General features: G+C 37.7%; 2 protein-coding genes and 1 long non-coding RNA gene across 5 annotated transcripts in view; 2 read left to right on the forward strand and 1 right to left on the reverse strand.

Moving 5' to 3' along the window:
- NimB (nimrod B) overlaps positions 1-17,253 on the forward strand; it is a 660,573-nt gene that overhangs the window by 325,817 nt on the left and 317,503 nt on the right. The gene's annotated exons all lie outside the window — the stretch shown is intronic.
- The window catches only part of LOC692400 (ecdysteroid-inducible angiotensin-converting enzyme-related gene product), a 73,316-nt gene that overhangs the window by 31,274 nt on the left and 24,789 nt on the right, over positions 1-17,253 (forward strand). The window contains 1 exon segment of one of the 3 annotated variants that reach the window (NM_001043394.1): positions 11,395-11,549. The exons of the other annotated variants lie outside the window; for them this stretch is intronic. The gene's annotated coding sequence lies outside the window, so the exon portion shown is untranslated. 3 annotated transcript variants of the gene reach the window in all.
- LOC105842342 (uncharacterized) lies at positions 13,356-15,624 on the reverse strand. Its single transcript, XR_001140021.4, has 3 exons — positions 15,394-15,624; positions 13,538-13,603; positions 13,356-13,469 (listed from the first exon to the last, which is right to left on the reverse strand). It is a non-coding gene; the product is annotated as an uncharacterized LOC105842342 (long non-coding RNA).

Here is a 17,253-nt window from a genome sequence, read left to right on the forward strand (position 1 = left end):
GGTTCATTTAATACCTTGCAATGTAGGTTACCCGTTGAGACTCCCGATAAATTAAATATTTCTGGGCTTCGGTGACCCTGTGACGGAGCACGTGCTCTGGACTTGGACGATTATTGTCCACCATATCTGTAAACACAAAGCAATCTAAATAGCTGTTGTTACGCAGTAATGACACTTGATAGTGGTACTTATGTATGGTAAGTACTTATGTACGGTAATAGGATTGTTAGTCCCAATGGGCAAACGAGCTCACGGTGTACATTGAAAATACACTTTGAGACGTGAGATCGGAGTCTTGTGACGATGCATCCTTCGGAACCGACATTGACAATTTGCGAGAGTAATAACGAGGATGGTTGTATCAATATTAATTTGTGTCGCAATAGGCTATAAAGCAAGATTTTAGTTAGTCGCTTGCATGTACCCTGTAGCCTTGAGAGGCTATATCAGCTTCGCCCTAACGTGCAGGTGAGCTCGTGGGGCTCAAACCGGAGTGTTGCTAACACTGACCCTAGCAAGAGCAGTACTTCGCAGAATCTACCACCGGATCTGAGACGCGACCCACTGAGAAGATCCGGCGAGAAACTCGGTGGGCTATGTCTGTGGGTTAATTCGTTTGTCGAGCCCTTCGTCGCAAACGACGGGTTCGACGAGGACGGTGTCCGGTGACATGAGCCACGGTGACTGCTTGCCATTAGGATTGTCTTGATCATTGTCTTAATGGATGCTTGAACGAAGTAATCGAGAGTTGTGATAATGAAGAAGACAATAATGAAGAGTTGTTTACGATTAGGGCTAAAAAACTGAATTGCCTTTAGATTCGAATGTTCGACCTAAAACTATTTGTAGAAGGAATGCGCAAATTAAAGTGCAAAAAGTAATCGTGCGAACGAAGTTATTAAGTGGGAGCTTGGTTTTTTAGCTCTCATTTGTTATTGTTGTTTTCACGAATTTTTGACGTGACAACGTCTTATAATTCGATGGAGCCGGCTGCACGCACGAAAAAACATGACTCATGCGGCGTTACCTCGCTCTGAGGCGTACATGTTTTCGCCAAGTATGAAGTTCAGTGAAAAGTGAATGTGGTGTCAGTTGTTTATAGCAACGATAATTGCGATAATTGAAAAATGAAACCATTCCATCAGTGTTTCTTATGACGTTAAACTATCGTCAGTAAACCGACTTTACAGACAACCGATTTTTTTGTTGAAATTTAAGGCCGATCCGCAAACTATCGGAGCTTCGGTAAGTAACTAGCTGGATAGATTATTTCCGCCGAAGATCCACTTAGAATGTCTCGTAGGTCAAATGGTATCGTAATTTCAAAACGTTTATCTTCTAAGTATCGGTTATGACACAGATTCCTTTAAGCATTTAACTACTAGGATAATAATAATGTAACGTAATAGTACTAGTGCTTACAATCGGTAATTGAGTCGACTATTATCAAAGCCGGCAATGTGACTTTTGGACAATTATTGGTAAATCAGAAAAACGAATTATTGACTTTGTATTCCATTGGCAGTCACAAAACTCTTCTGAACGACATCTTAGATAAATAACAGGTTAAGTATTAACCTTTATTTAATGCAGGTTTTGAACCGTATTCTTTGAAGGAGAAGATTATATTCAAATCAATCTGTATTGACATATCAATAACATTTTTTTGTCCAAATGCACAGATTGCCACCTTTGATAATAGACGACTCAATTGCGTGCTTAATTGTTTCTCGCCGAATATTATATAAAATTTAATATTTAATTCTTTTTAAAATATACCAACAGATGACGCTTTAACTAGCATCGGTCGTGACATCTATACGAGAAATTAATAACTATATGTTTTATTCTACGTAACGCTAGATGTCGCTTCTTTCCATTAACACAAATATATTTAGTAATCTAACAAGCGAATAAGAGATGGACAAAAATCAAATGTTTTAGGGATATTAAATAATTAATCCTAAACTGGAACTAATGGCCGCGACATAAATATATATTAGTATGGTTTTGTGCTGACAACATGTAAAACTAGGAACTATGAGGGCGAGGGCAGGAAGAACTTGGGATGGAGAAGATGGTCGAGGAGAGGGTACTAAGCTGATGCTGATTTGACCAGGGTCGTGGACCTGAATTTCGCAATGAATGAACGGCACAAATTCTAATCAGTACTTTGCTAAGCATAATTATAGTATTATTAAATTGTATTATATTTTACTGGTGGTAAGATATCTTGTGAGTCCGCGCGGGTAGGTACCACCACCCTGACTATTTTTGCTGTGAAGCAGTATTGCGCTTTGGTTAGAAGGGTGGGGCAGCCGTTGTATTGGGTCCTTAGAACTTATATTTCAAGTTATGTGGCGGCATTTATGCTGTAGATCTCTATGGGCTCCATTAACTACTTAACATTGGTGGGTTATGAGCTCGTCCATCCATCTAAGCAATAAAATAGAACAGGTAGAACGTGAGGTCGTCCACTGATCTACACAAAAAAAAAAGTTTGAAATCTCAATTTTATTTTATAATGGCGTGTCCATCTTTTACACCGGAAAAGCACGGTAGAAATAGGCAGAGTGATAATATCTAGGCGTAAGTGTAGACTCATGGAGTAGAATTCTCTGATCTTTAAACCTGAATTCGTATGATTGTCCTTAAAACCGAAACCCAGGGTTGCTTCGTGGTAGAAATGTCTATCGACGGGTAGACTAACAGCAGCGCCATCCAGCGGGATAATAGGCAAACGAAATCCATCTATACTTCTTTCCTGGTGTAGTCTGGTGTAGTGGTAAGTGACATGGTCACTACACTAGGGGGTCGCGGGTTCGAATCCCGCCAAGGGAAGATATTTGTATGATAAATATAAATGTCTTTTCCGGGGTTATGGATGTATATTAAATATATGTATGTGTATAATAAAAATCTTACATTTATATCCGTTATCTGGTACCTGTAACACAAGTTCTTTACGAACTTATCACGGGACCAGTTAACGTGGCGTGATTGTTAATAAAATATTTATATTTATATTTATAAACAAATATTTATATTTATATTCTTTACTAATATTATAAAGAGGAAAGATTTGTTTGTTTGTATTGAATAGGCTCCGAAACTACTGAACCGATATGAAAAATTATTTCACTGTTTGGAAACTATATTATTCCCGAGTGACATAGGCTATAATCTTTTTTGAAAAAATTAGGTATCCTTACTTAGACTCCAATAATATAACCCAAGGTGTAAAAAAATTACCTAAAATATTCTTTACATAGCGTGCCCTGCGAAAACTATTGATGATAGAATAAAATAATACACTACGACTTTGTAGAACACATTATTTACAAAAAGTGTCGCGGCAGAATATGTCTAACTATTATATTTATGCCGCAATAAGTGTTCTTTTATTTAAAAAAATAAAACAACGTCAAATATCGTTGAAATTTTTGTTAAAGACCCGAGCGCAGCCGGAGCGGGCCGCTAGTATTATATAATTTCATTTTTCATAATATTGACCAAGATCTTTTAAATATAGATAATTGGTATATTATGATGATGAATTTCGCGTTATTCGGAGGTGTGTCCAAGGTTTGATGCCTGCGTCGACTCGTCCATTGACCCGGTCGGGGCCAACGACCCTCACATCCGTACGCATTTAAAGCCTTCGTAAAGACTCTCGTATCTCATTTCATTACTGAATTCGTTCATTATAATATATGCAAAATCCGTCCGTTATGTGCTAATTCTTATAGAAAACTAGCGACCCGCCCTCACTTCGCTTCGGGGTCTATAATTTATTATTGAATTTTATTTTTATACATTTGTTTTAAACAATATTCAGTTTTTTTTACATCCTCTTTTACAATATTTGCAGCACGCGTTCTGTCAAATTAATGTTGAAGAAAATTTAATGTTGGTGGTTACATTCTTAAATTTTCTTAATTTTGCGCGCAATATTTTTTTTAAGAACCTTCTCCTGACAATTATAAAGCAACAATATATTTTTTTTTGCTTAGATGGGTGGACGATCTCACAGCCCACCTGGTGTTAAGTGGTTACTGAAGCCGATAGACATCTACAACGTAAATGCGCCACCCACCTTGAGATATAAGTTCTAAGATCTCACTATAGTTACAACGGCTGTCCCGCCCTTCAAACCGAAACGCATTGCTGCTTCACGGCAGAAATAGGCGGGGTGGTGGTACCTACCCGCGCGGACGCACAGGAGGTCCTACCACCTGTAATAAAAAAAGAATTATCCAATTTGTTGCCGTCGTTCTGAAGTTATGCGCGTACATACATTACACAGATTCATTTTTATATATACTCTTAAGATATTCAGATTGCGTTGCTAAAATTTATCTCTTTAGAATTTGAGATGATCTAGCGGTATCCCGGGATAATTAAGTTAATTTGTCGATGACGTAATATTTTCTCCTTGGTTTTTGCAGGTCGTAGACATAATAAAACTACTGTTACGACCTAATCTTGTGTGTGGTTTATTGTCAGTACATTATTTCTGACCTTTAGAATACTTAACGAAGTAACCTGCGGTCACCGTTCTCGTCGAACCCGTCGCTTGCGACGAAGGGCTCGACGAGCGAATTAACCCATAGACACAGCCCACTGAGTTTCTCGCCGGATCTTCTCAGTGGGTCGCGTGTCCGATCCAGTGGTAGATTCTGCGAAGCACTGCTCTTGCTAGGGTCAGTGTTAGCAACTCTCCGACTTGAGCCCCGTGAGCTCACCTACAAATGTTAGGGCGAAGCTGAAATAGCCTCTTAAGGCTATCAGCATAGGTAGGAAAAGAAACCTTACAGCATTAACGCGGCACCATTGTAACTAGAAGAAGAAGTTTCAAATCACCATCCCATTCTCCAAATTATGTTTTAAAAACTTCCGAATAAAAAAATTCACTCGATAGAAGATAATTTGTAGATCTTGTTATTAAATTGCAATTCGTAAATGTTACTGGTGGTAGGACGTCATGTGAGTCCGCACGGGTAGGTCCCAAACGGAATCAAGGTCAAATGTAACTCAAATTTGTATGCAGTTGGAACAGCGTCCTTAGCGTCAAACGTACGCAAACGTTCCAACTCCATAAAAATTTGAGTTAACTTTTACGCTATCGAGAACGTTAAAAAACTCGCACTAAGCACACTGCGCTAAAGTTGACGTATCAAAAAAATACGTTCAACCACACCCAAACTAAGCATTTCACCCAAATTAAAATTAGCATAGTTTCATACAAGCAGGATTCTTTATAATAGCATGTATTTATATTTCATCCCATATCATCTCATCTCATTTCATTTGATTTCATCCCAGTTGATTTATGTCTCAAATTAATCATCTTCATTTTATTTCATCATTTTTCGTAATAATAAGAATATAAACTAAAATAAGACATGACTTAAAGGTCTTAGTTACCAGGTTGTAAAATCCCTTAAAAAAAAAGTATTAGTAAGCTGTGAGAACTCGCAAAACTCCAAATTAATCATTCGACGCTTTTAAGCAAACCTCATTAAAAATCACAATACCAGCCATACTAGAGACCTACATTCGTTTATTTACAACTGATGTCGAGGTCACGGGTGTTCATGTCCTGAAAGTAAATTCGTTAAAAAAACTCTCCTGCCTTTCGTAATAATGTAATAACAAACGTTTATTTACATAAGGACTTTCTGTGTCAAGGTTTCTTTAGAGTTTTGAGGTTGGAAATTCCGTAGCTTAAGCTCAATTTGTAGGTCTTTGTGATTTCTGACAAAAAATAAGAATTAAAGAAATAGAATATTTTTTAACCGACTTCAAAAAAAGGAGGAGGTTCTCAATTCGATTGTATTTTTTTTTTATCTTTGTTACCTCATAACTCTTGACTGGGTGAATCGATTTTGATGATTCTTTTTTTTATCTGACGCTTCGTCGGCGCAACAAGTTTTCTTTTTCCATACTCCTCTATCATATATCATTTCTTCGCTCACTCCTTTCTTACACATATCGTCTTTCAGGCAATCTATCCTTTTTTGTTAGGTCTGCCCCTTCTTCGTCTTATATATCTCCCCTTATAGGGGAAGAGAAATGTGTGAGTTACACGCGGTGCCCGTGACCTGCCGACATTTCACCCATCCTGCGTCAATTCTGTGCCTCACAGTACTTCTTTAGTATATAGTATTGTAGTATAGTAAGTATTCTGGGGGGTGAAGAGATGCATTTTTAAGGACCAAACTTTTATTTATTTTTATTGATTAGATTAGTGGACGAACTCACAGACCACCTGATGTTAAGTGGTTACTGGAGCCCATAGACATCTACAACGTAAATGCGCCACCCACCTTGAGATATGAGTTCTAAGGTCAGTATAGTTACAACGGCTGCCCCACCCTTCAAACCGAAACGCATTACTGCTTCACTGCAGAAATAGGCGGGGTGGTGGTGCCTACCCGTGCGGACTCACAAGAGGTCGTACCACCAGTAAGACTTAGTCCGCGATTCCTATTAGGCTATTTTAATTTTAATGCCTAAACAACAAAATGTTTGTTTTCTTCACTGTACGTGGACAGGAAAAGCTATTAAACTATTCAAATCAATATTCTATCGCCACTTAAATAATTACAGCTACGAACGCCAACACATTCCACGTTCGTTTGTCAAAGAGGTAAGTGCAATTTCACATCACGTGTAAAATACTGTGCTAAATATTAATTTGTGATTTATGGCACTACGGTTATCGAAAGCACGTAGAACATTCGCATATTACGTTTTAATGGCCTCTGTGAATAAATACGACGCCATGTTGACTATTCGATCGAAAATAAATTTTAAACGATTTTGCAAAATCCGTTTCTCTCGCACGCCCCGTGTAGTTGAAACTTATTATTTTGTTGAAGATGTTCTAATTTAAGTGTGCGTGTATTTTCCAAAAACGAAGAACTGTTTTATTATTATTATTATTATTGTTAAATCTCTGTTGATATATTAATGTAATGCATGCTCTGATTGCCTCTAATTATTAGAGTTGCAGTTATCAATTGCTCTATACATGTCAATGTTATTTTAAGTCTTACTGTTGGTAATCCTTAAATAAATAAACAAACTCAAATTTGTATGGAGTTAGAACAGGTTCCCTTCGTTTGCCGCTAGGGGCGCTGTTCCAACTCCATACAAATTTCAGTTAGCTTTTACATCATCATCATCATCATCATCATCATCATCATCATCATCATCATCAGCCTTTATCTCCCACTGCTGGACATAGGCCTTCCCCAATGCCTTCCAGATAATGCGGTCCTCCGCCTTATGTGGAATTATTAGCTTTTACGCGATCGAGAAATTAAACAATTCGCACTAAGCTCACTGGTTGTAGTACTCATCTAAAGTTCCAGCAGTCCACTGCTGGACATAGACCCCTCCAATTGCTCGCCACCGAGCACGATCCTCTGCTTCCTCATCCAGTTCGTAATAATAAAACACGTACTTACGGTTATATTAATAGATACAATTTTTATTGGTGGCAAGACGTCCTGTGACTCCGCACTGGTAGGTATCACCGCCCTGCCTATTTCTGCCGTGAAGCAATAATGCGTTTCGGTTTGAAGGGCGGGGTAGCCGTTGTACTGTAAAAACTGAAACCTTAGAACTCATATCTCAAGGTAGGTGGCGGTACCACCTGAAGCCACTGCGGTCATCCACAGTGCGTTTCCAGAGATCTTTTTTGCCACGTACCATCTGGCTATGGAATGAGCTCCCCTCCACGGTGTTTTCCGAGCGCTATGACATGTCCTTCTTCAAACGAGGCTTGTGGAGAGTATTAAGCGGTAGGCAGCGGCTTGGCTTTGCCCCTGGCATTGCTGAAGTCCAGGGGCGACGGTAACCACTCACCATCAGGTGGGCCGTATGCTCGTCTGCCTACAAGGGCAATAAAAAAAAAAAACGTTATAAATGTCTATGGGCTCTGGTAACCCCTTAATACCAGGTAGCCGTGAGCTCGTCCACACACTTTAGCAATAAAAAATAAATAATTAATGCAAATGTTATTCGTTATTATTAAGTCACCAGCGTATTGCGAACGGAATGTGATCGCCGACTACTATTTACTTGTGGTAGGACGTGTCTGTGACCTCGGCTCTTCTCTTCTCCCCTTCTTCCTCTCAGGAGGCGCCGGAGTCCGACATAACCCGGTCCGTTACCCCCTCGACCGGGTATCCGTAAATGGATTCCCCAGCGTTAAAAAAGGACGTGTCTGTGCTACCTACCACCACCACCACCTTCCGCTCATATTGCCTTCATATCTGCCGTGAAGTAACAGTCCTTTGATACCATATTTTTAACAGGATGAAGTTCAAAGAGTTATTTCACTTGTGAGCTAGTCTGTCCACTTGTAGCAATAAAAAAAAGTCCTATTAACCTGTGTTCAGTACACACGAGAAGCGCACTTGTTACGAAGGCGTAATTGCCTCTATCGTATAAAAACATGTACACGTGTATAATTTTTGCTGTATGCATAAGTACCGTTGCACGACTCCGGTCCTTAGCTACGCAAGTAAACTGCGATGACTCAAACTCGGCAACTTGTTCCTATACTGTCGAGAGCAAAAGTGTTTTGAAATTATTTTATTTTGTATTCACGTCAGAATTTTTGTATGCAATTGAAATCGTGCACTCGTAATTGCAACGAAAATGTAGACATTTAGAAATATGAATGAAAGCTAAATAAATTAAAACACGGTAATATCCGACGCACAATTACAACCAAAAATGTTCATAAGTTTGTACATGGAGATCCGGATAGCAACCATAAATTTTATAATGAAACATATTATTGCGTCACTGTTGGTCAGATATAACCGAAAAAATTTTACGTCTGGTATTTAATTAATATGGACATGCTTATTCTTCACAACATCAACTTCGCTGTCCACCTAAAACTTAAGGCGAATTTCTCAGTTGATTTGTATGAAAACAGTATCGTCCCACAAACGTGACGTTGACCAAATGACAAATGCTAATATTGTCTTCTTCTCAATCGTGTCACTGTTGACAGAGTGGTCGTGATCATCATGTAATGTTGGAAGGGGCAGACTTGATGCGTCTCAAAATGTCTCGCCATCTCTCCTAAATATTGTAGAACGCATTTAATTTTGTTCCCGTTCGAACACCGAAAATGTAACAAAACATTTATCAGTACGTAAAATTCTGAATTCAACGTATTTGTTTCACGTGAATTTTTAATTTTTCAAGTTCGCAAAGGGGATGGCCCATTTTAGGCCCAAAGCGGACAATAGATTACAGAAAAAATACTTAGTGCATTAATTGTGTCATAAATAAATATGCATTTACTTTCTTGCAAATAAGCGCCACTACAGTTTACAATAAGTAGTTTAAAAAAAGTAACTCTATTGAAAAAACAAGGATTTTTATTTTTGCGGGAAAAATATTGCCAGCTTCAAAACCTTTTACGTATGAAGTAAATATTTTGAGTATATAAATAAAACATATAAATAAATAATTTTAAGTATTATCATTAATCAATCGATTTTAATGGATTTTATGCACATAAAATAACATCGAAGACATACCCATTGGACTTTAACTTGTAACTATACTTGAGACCTTAGAACTTATATCTCAAGGTGGATGGCGCATTTACGTTGTAGATGTATGTGGGCTCGAGTAACCACTTAGCAACACCAGGGTGGCTGTGAGCTCGTCCACCCATCTAAGCAATAAAAAAAACTTTACTAGTTGTTATTTAAATATGTACAACTAAAACAAAAACATAAAAAATAATGTGTACTGGTAAAAAAAAGATTAAGATATAAATCAATTATCCGTTATTTAAAAAAATAATCGATATATGAATTTCATGTCATTATTTTTCTTTATACTGACAACATTGAATTTAATCTGACTGACTGACACTTCGCTTGCTGCTTGTGGTGTTGTGCTTGCGTACAAAATGGATGTGTTTTGATTTTTCTTCGATTTATTTTACTTTTATCAATAACGTTTCATACTACGACTAAAAACATTGTGTGAATTGTGGTTTTACCCTGATCGAGATTTAAAACCGTGTATATGCTCTCTTTTGCTATTTTTAGATGATACTAATTGTGTATGAAGATGAAGAAAATATAGATATTTAAAGAATTAAGTGTGTTTTTTATACCCTGTTGGATAAAAATACATTAGGAACATCTTAAACATTAAGAAAAGAAAAGTTATTGAAGTATCTCACAATCCGACACTTATTTATATTGAAAATTAACCTCAAAACGAGTTTTTATTTTTATTATATTTTTTATAATAGTGGCGTCAATTTCAATATATTTTTTAGATATCCAATACATTTAAGAATTTGAATCAGTACATTTTTATAGTAATATTTGATGTCCATCTTGGGCCTAGCACACTATGGAGAGTGGACAATCCCCTTTCGCAAATTGAAATCATTTCTCTCGTCGACGCTCCTGCGACATCACAACGACAGCCAAGTCCGCAAGTCGTGTTGTCACCACACACAAGTAAACACACGGTCAAAGATAATCACGTAGACTGTCTATTCTGCTAGGTTTCGATTCGGTTCAATTTGGTCATTTATATTTTACAGAATTACCGGCGGTTCGGCGTGTGGTAAGTTCGCAGAGTAAGTTTGTATGTTGGGCCGGTGGTTATTTTAAAAAACTGATACTTCAGCCTCATTTCTCGATGTCGCTGGCACCGTCCAAGTGGTTCTGCCTACGAGTTACGGTTATCACAGCACGATCGTGGTGGATCGTGAGGTTGTTGCGCGTATAAGAATAAAAAAAAAAAATTTATCGTAATCGAATAAAACAATGTGCTTAGTGCGAGTTTCTTTACGTTCTCGATAGCGTAAAAGTTAAGTCAAATTTGTATGGAGTTGGAACGTTTGCCTATGTTTGCCGATTCTGTTCCAGCTGCATACAAATCTCAGGTAACTTTTACGCTATCGAGAACATTAAAAAGCTCGTACTAAGCACACTGAACAATGGCGTAGGTATTATCGGACATTTAGTCTAATTAAATGCAGCAGACCCATCGTTCCCTAACCTAAATATCAGCCCGCTGAGTTTTTTGGCAGAGATTTCTCGCCGGATCTTCTCAGCGGGTCGCGATTCCGATCCGGTAGTAGATTCATTCGCGAAGCAGCTACTCTTGAATTGTTAGGTCTCCTTTGGAGGCGCTCGGGGAGCTGTTAGCAAATCCCACCCCTCCTGGCTGAGCCCTAGCTGGCCCACCTGCCCTAGTAAAACTGGAAGGCCCTCCGGGTCACCAGTAATCTGTCAAACGTAAAAAAACCACTGTCAAATCTATGACAAATTCTGTATACATCGAAACGTGCAACGTTTGTGTGAGTGAGGCGGCATGCAAGCGCCGGCCATTCACGTCGTGTCGTCAGTCATCGACTGGCCGGCACACGAATAGGCTGGCATATATTTCTAATTACACCAGAACATCGCGAATTCAAACCAACAAAAAAAAAACATCAATGAAGTTTTCGTCCAACGCCTAATTAATACAAGTAAGTTTTATCTGTATGTTAATTTGATTGTCGTTTTATTTGTTTTCGACTTGGACTCGTAAACGGATCGGATTGCTAATTTCTCTTTTAAATATTAATCCCCATGTTTTTCTGTGTTTTGTCATCATAAGAACGTGAGTGTTGGACAAACGGCAAGCGAAATAGGTATGTTACTTTCATTATGCATCTCGTATGTATTATATTACTGGAATTTTTATAAATGTTGATTGTAGAATGTGTGTCTGTGTATCCGTAGTGAAGTCGCTTTACCTCGTTCAAGAATAACTGCATTCCTTGAAACAAAAAAACTTTTTCCTGTAATACCTATCTATGATTGGAATGTCAATAATCAGGCTTCGAGTCAATGTCGCCTTGTCGTAGCGAAATTTGAATTGATTAAAAACAATTTTACGGCTTCATTCCAAGTAATCAACGGTATTATAGATTGTTTGGAAAAAGTCTGAGACAAACTGAAGATTGAAACGTAAAACTTTAATAAGTACAGTAATCTTATAAGACGCATTTTCATATTACGCGACGTCAGTACCTCTCATAACACGGGTATTCCCCGTATAACGCGGGAGTTTTACTGTTACATTTCTTTACTATGAAATTTATAATGATTTGTGTTCCTAGTTTTTGAATTGTAAAAACATTGGTTATGTTGTATTATATTTGTACATAACGCGTTATATGGGGTCATATACGCGCGTTATGCGAGAAATCTCTTACAACGCGTTTCTTATAACCAATTTACGGTGTTATGGGGGATTATTGTAATTGTATAATTAATGCTTATCATTGTTGTGTTTTTTTAATTCTTATTATGTAATAATATTTTCGCCTCCTATCTTTTGTTACGGGCCAGATTGACGTGAAATCAGGACGCTGGTACCACGGCTTATCCTTATACTTTTACCCATTCTTGAATTCTAAAAACATTGGGCTAGAAATGATCATGCTTATATCTACGGTGGCAGTTCAAATTCGGACTTGCTATATCTACCACCGCATGTGTAGTGGATTATTAATTAGGAATCTAAATATTACTACTGCAGTCGGTTGATAGCGAAGTGGTGGCAGGAAGACAGGCTTGTAAACCCGCGAATAGCCTGACCGATACTCGGTTAGACTAATGTCATTATCATCGTATAATTGCATTATACTTTTGCGAATAACTAGTTATATATTGTATTCATATACGACTAACGGTTGTCATTGTCTGTTTATGATTACCTCGATGCAATAAAGCTTGTGACACATTCATAGAATTGTGAGTACTGGTAGTAACTTATTAGTGGTAGGACCTCTTGTGAATCCGCACGGGTAGGTACCACCATCCCGCCTGTTTCTGCCGTGAAGCAGTAATGCGTTTCGGTGTGAAGGGTGGAGCAGCCGTTGAAATTATACTGAGACCTTAGAACTTGTGTCTCAAGGTGGGTGGGGTATTTACTTTGTAGATGTCTATGGGCTCCAGTAACCAGGAAAAAAGGAAAATTATATTTAAACACGTAATACCAAGAATAGTTGTTATTTAGGCCTTTTTTTAATTATAGCTTTGTAATTTTTTTCTCGTTGGCTTTTTATTTACGTGCTATTTTTCTAGTCGTTTTTTAGCGCTGAAGTCTGGCGTAGTCCGCGTTAAGCCTTAAATATGCTGTTGCATTACGTATTCAAGTCAATAAAGAAGAGTCTTCCTACTGGAAGAGATTTCAGCATGAAATAAGTAGTGCCCTTGTACTCTGTATCCTTATTGACGTGTCTTTTCTAACAGCTGTGTGTACAAAATATATTAAATAAATAAATAAAATAAATAAAGTTTGAATATAAAAGCAAATTTATTTTTTAAGGCGTACGCTACTTTTCCGTTTGTGTGATGAAATCATTCTGTGACCTGCTAATTTTTGTATATCTTGCATACGTAGTAATAAAGCTAGAACAGGAAAAAACAATATACTAATTTAATAAAAAAACATTTTCCTTGTATGTCAATAATCTTACCATCTTCATTCTCAGTATGCTTCGAAATATATTGTTTCCGCTAACCCGCTTAAATACAATCTTGCTCTGTAACGAAGATACGTCCTTTTGCAGACGAGAGTTCGAATTCTAGAATTGACTAGAATTGAATTGAATCTCGCCTTTATTATCATTATGTTTTTATTATTATGGTGAAGGAATAACATCGTGTAATAAAAATCAAACCCGCAATATTATAATTTGCGTAATTACTGGTGGTAGGACCTCTTGTGAGTCCGCAAGGGGTAGGTACAACCACTCCGCCTATTTCTGCCGTGAAGCAGTAATGCGTTTCGGTTTGAAGGGTGGGGCAGCCGTTGTAACTATACTGAGACCTTAGAACTTATATCTCAAGGTGGGTGGCATATTTACGTCGTAGATGTCTATGGGCTCCAGTAATCACTTAACACCAGGTGGGCCGTGAGCTCGTCCACCCATCTAAGCAATAAAAAAAAATCCTACTTTTTAAATACTATACAGCTTATTATCTTCTGTGACCAGTTGAACTGCGATAACTAAAGTGATTTTAATTGTTTCCGCGACCCACTAACATCGAAGAAAATATTTCTCAATTGTTGTGTCTTCTTTGCTTGTACATAAGCGGTGGTTACAAGTCTGCCATCGAGCTGGTCGTATGCTCATCTACCGTTGATGCTATAAAAATCATTTCATGTTGCATACCGACTCTAACACCGGTCACACATGCGCACGAATACGCAAACCCGTAAGTGTAGGATGACATTTGCAAATGATTATGCAAAGTTTTCGCTGCATTCGTGGTTTTCCAAGCTGTGTCGGTTTTTTAACAGGCATCAAAGCGCGCGAACCGCGAACCTTCGCGTAGTCTCCCACACATTCGTTTGCCCAGTTGTGCCGACGATTGCGAAGGTAACGGACGTATCGCCATTTTCATAGTTCGTGACGTCTACTGTGTAGCGTATCTTCATCAAAAGAAAACCCATAAAACAGCATGGCTGTTAATGATGTGTGGGAAAGAATTCAAAACTCTTTTTCTCTCAATGTTCTATTGACGAATTAAAAAGGAGGAGAAATTCGTGAGACATTCGTAAACAAGTGTAGGAGGAAGCGCAAACGGGTTCGCAAATTGAGTATGCGAACCCATTTGCACAGCTTCTAAGTTTGCGAATGAATGTTTGACGGCCCTTCACATGCGCGCAAACATTCGTACAATGTACGAATATTTGGGCGCATGTGAGTGGCCGGCATAAGCACATTACGAACGAAGCCATACGCACAACTCAGTAACCAAAATATCAAATATGTGACGTAGTCATACGTAAGTAAATAATACATACGTTATCGCGATTACTAAAAAAATAGAGCTTTCGAAGTAAAAAAATGAATAAGCAAATAATTATGCTTAATTACGAGATCAAATCGGATAATGCTAGTGCTCCGTTAATGCTTGTGATAATGCTAATGCTTGTTACTGGTGGTAGGACGTCTTGTGAGTCCGCACTGGTAGGTACCACCACTCTGCCTATTTCTGCAGTAATGCGTTTCGGTTTGATTAATTAGACCACAGACTTTAACAATAACCAAAGTGATTTAATCTATATAAATGCATATTTTAAAAAAAATAGCATTCCGCACTCCTATATTCTATATATGTGTGAGAAGCTTCATACTCCTCCGTTCGCGCAATTTTCGTAGAATGGGGTACAAAAATTTTGCTTCACGTATTAATATAAAGATTCTAATCTATTCTAAATCTAATAAATTGAATACGAAGCAAGATTTTGTAATGAACAAAAATTTAAAATATTGGTTATTTAATTTATAACAATATTGCTTGTGAGGCAATTGAAAATTAATACCTTTTATTCCGGGTATTTCAGGATTCTAGCGTAGCGTCATCAGTACAAAAATCGTTTTCTTTCATACCTACTACATCAATTTCGTTAGCATAGCAAAACGTGTCCGAATTTTGCAAGTCAGCTACTTATATGATTTACTGACGCGTGATAAAATAGCTTTAAATCAGTTGCGACCATCAGTTTTCGTTTACGTATCATTTATTACAGATAAATAACTTGACAGACAGATAAATAAGTCACCGAATAAACTCGAAAAAACGCTTTATTCAAAAAAAGGTCCCTTAATCATATCGATGTATAAGATAGAAAAAAGCATGTTAGTAGATTTATTGCAACGTTTTTCCTTCGTTTTTTTTCCAATCTACATAATTATAATTTGCATTTTTATCACAAAACGTTTGATGATTGTAAGTCATAAATTATAATTTTATAGCAGAAGCACGGTTTTTATAAGTAATAAGAGGCGGAACTAAATTTATAGTGGCATTAATGAAATTAATTAGAGATCGAAAGATATTCCTTTGTAAATTAAGTCTTGGTCGGATCGCCCAGACTCGCAGACCTCATGAGGTAATGTGACGTCACTTATATTAACGGTTCTTACCCATCACATTTTGCCCTAATAATATTATTTTATATAACAAGTCAAGATTAATACCGACTGTTAAGTTTAGCTTTTGAATTATTTGTATTATCGTCTACAGATTGATAACCTTCTGTCGTAATTTTTCATGTTTTTGTTCCACTTATCTCGTTCAGTACTATCAGGGTTTTGTTTACGTAGTGTTTAATAAATAAAATGCTTATTAAATTCTTCTGTTGGTATGTAGTTAAAGCTTTTTCGAACTGGAACACGTGATGTCTGCGAGGGAGATATGGACAGATTTTTTCTATATACATAGATATTTCGTTGTTTTTATCGATGCTTTTCGGTACCTCAAGCACTGGTCATCGTCCTCGTCGAAACCGTCGCTTGCGACGAAGGGCTCGACGAGTAAATTAACCCATAGACACAGTCCACTGAGTTTCTCGCCGGATCTTCTCAGTAGGTCGCGTTTCCCATCCGGTGGTAGATTCTGCGAAGCACGACTCTTGCTAGTGTTCGTGTTAGCAACATCACCAGTTTTGAGCCTCGCGAGTTCACCTACTAGTTAAGGTTACGCTGAAATAGGCTCTCAAGGCCATCATCAGCTTAGGTAGGAAAAATGTTTTTACCAGCCAATATTTTACGTACATCATCGAAGTTCGCAGTGAACGTGTCTTAGGTTGGTGAGTTCTTAGAACTCATTCAAGGGAAGCATGAGCATAGTCGTGATTTAAATGTTATTTTAATTGTGTGGTGAAATCATTTCTCTAAAATATTGTTTCCAACAAATGAGCGATGATCCTGTCAGCAACCAAAAAAAAACAATTCGACTGTTTTTTTTGTATAGGGTTGCCAACACTTTAATTATTAAAAAAATAACTACTGATACACTTCACTACTGTTATTTAAATTATTTAAATTACATTTAAATTATTGCACTGCTGACTCCCGAATTTCCAAATTGGAGAACTGTGCTGCACACGGTCTAAATATTGAGTGACTTTAAAAATTTGAAGTCGTCGTGGCCTAAAGGATAAGACGTCCGGTGCATTCGTATATAGCGATGCAACGGTGTTCGAATCCCGCAGGCGGGTACCAAAATTTTTCTAATGAAATACGTACTTAACAATTGTTCACGATTGACTTCCACGGTGAAGGAATAACATCGTGTAATAAAAATCAAACCCGCAAAATTATAATTTGTGTAATTACTGGTGGTAGGACCTCTTGTGAGTCCGCACGGGTAGGTACCACCACCCCACCTATTTCTGCCG

Source organism: Bombyx mori, chromosome 9 (genome assembly GCF_030269925.1).
Source record: "Bombyx mori chromosome 9, ASM3026992v2".
Lineage (NCBI taxonomy): Eukaryota > Metazoa > Arthropoda > Insecta > Lepidoptera > Bombycidae > Bombyx > Bombyx mori.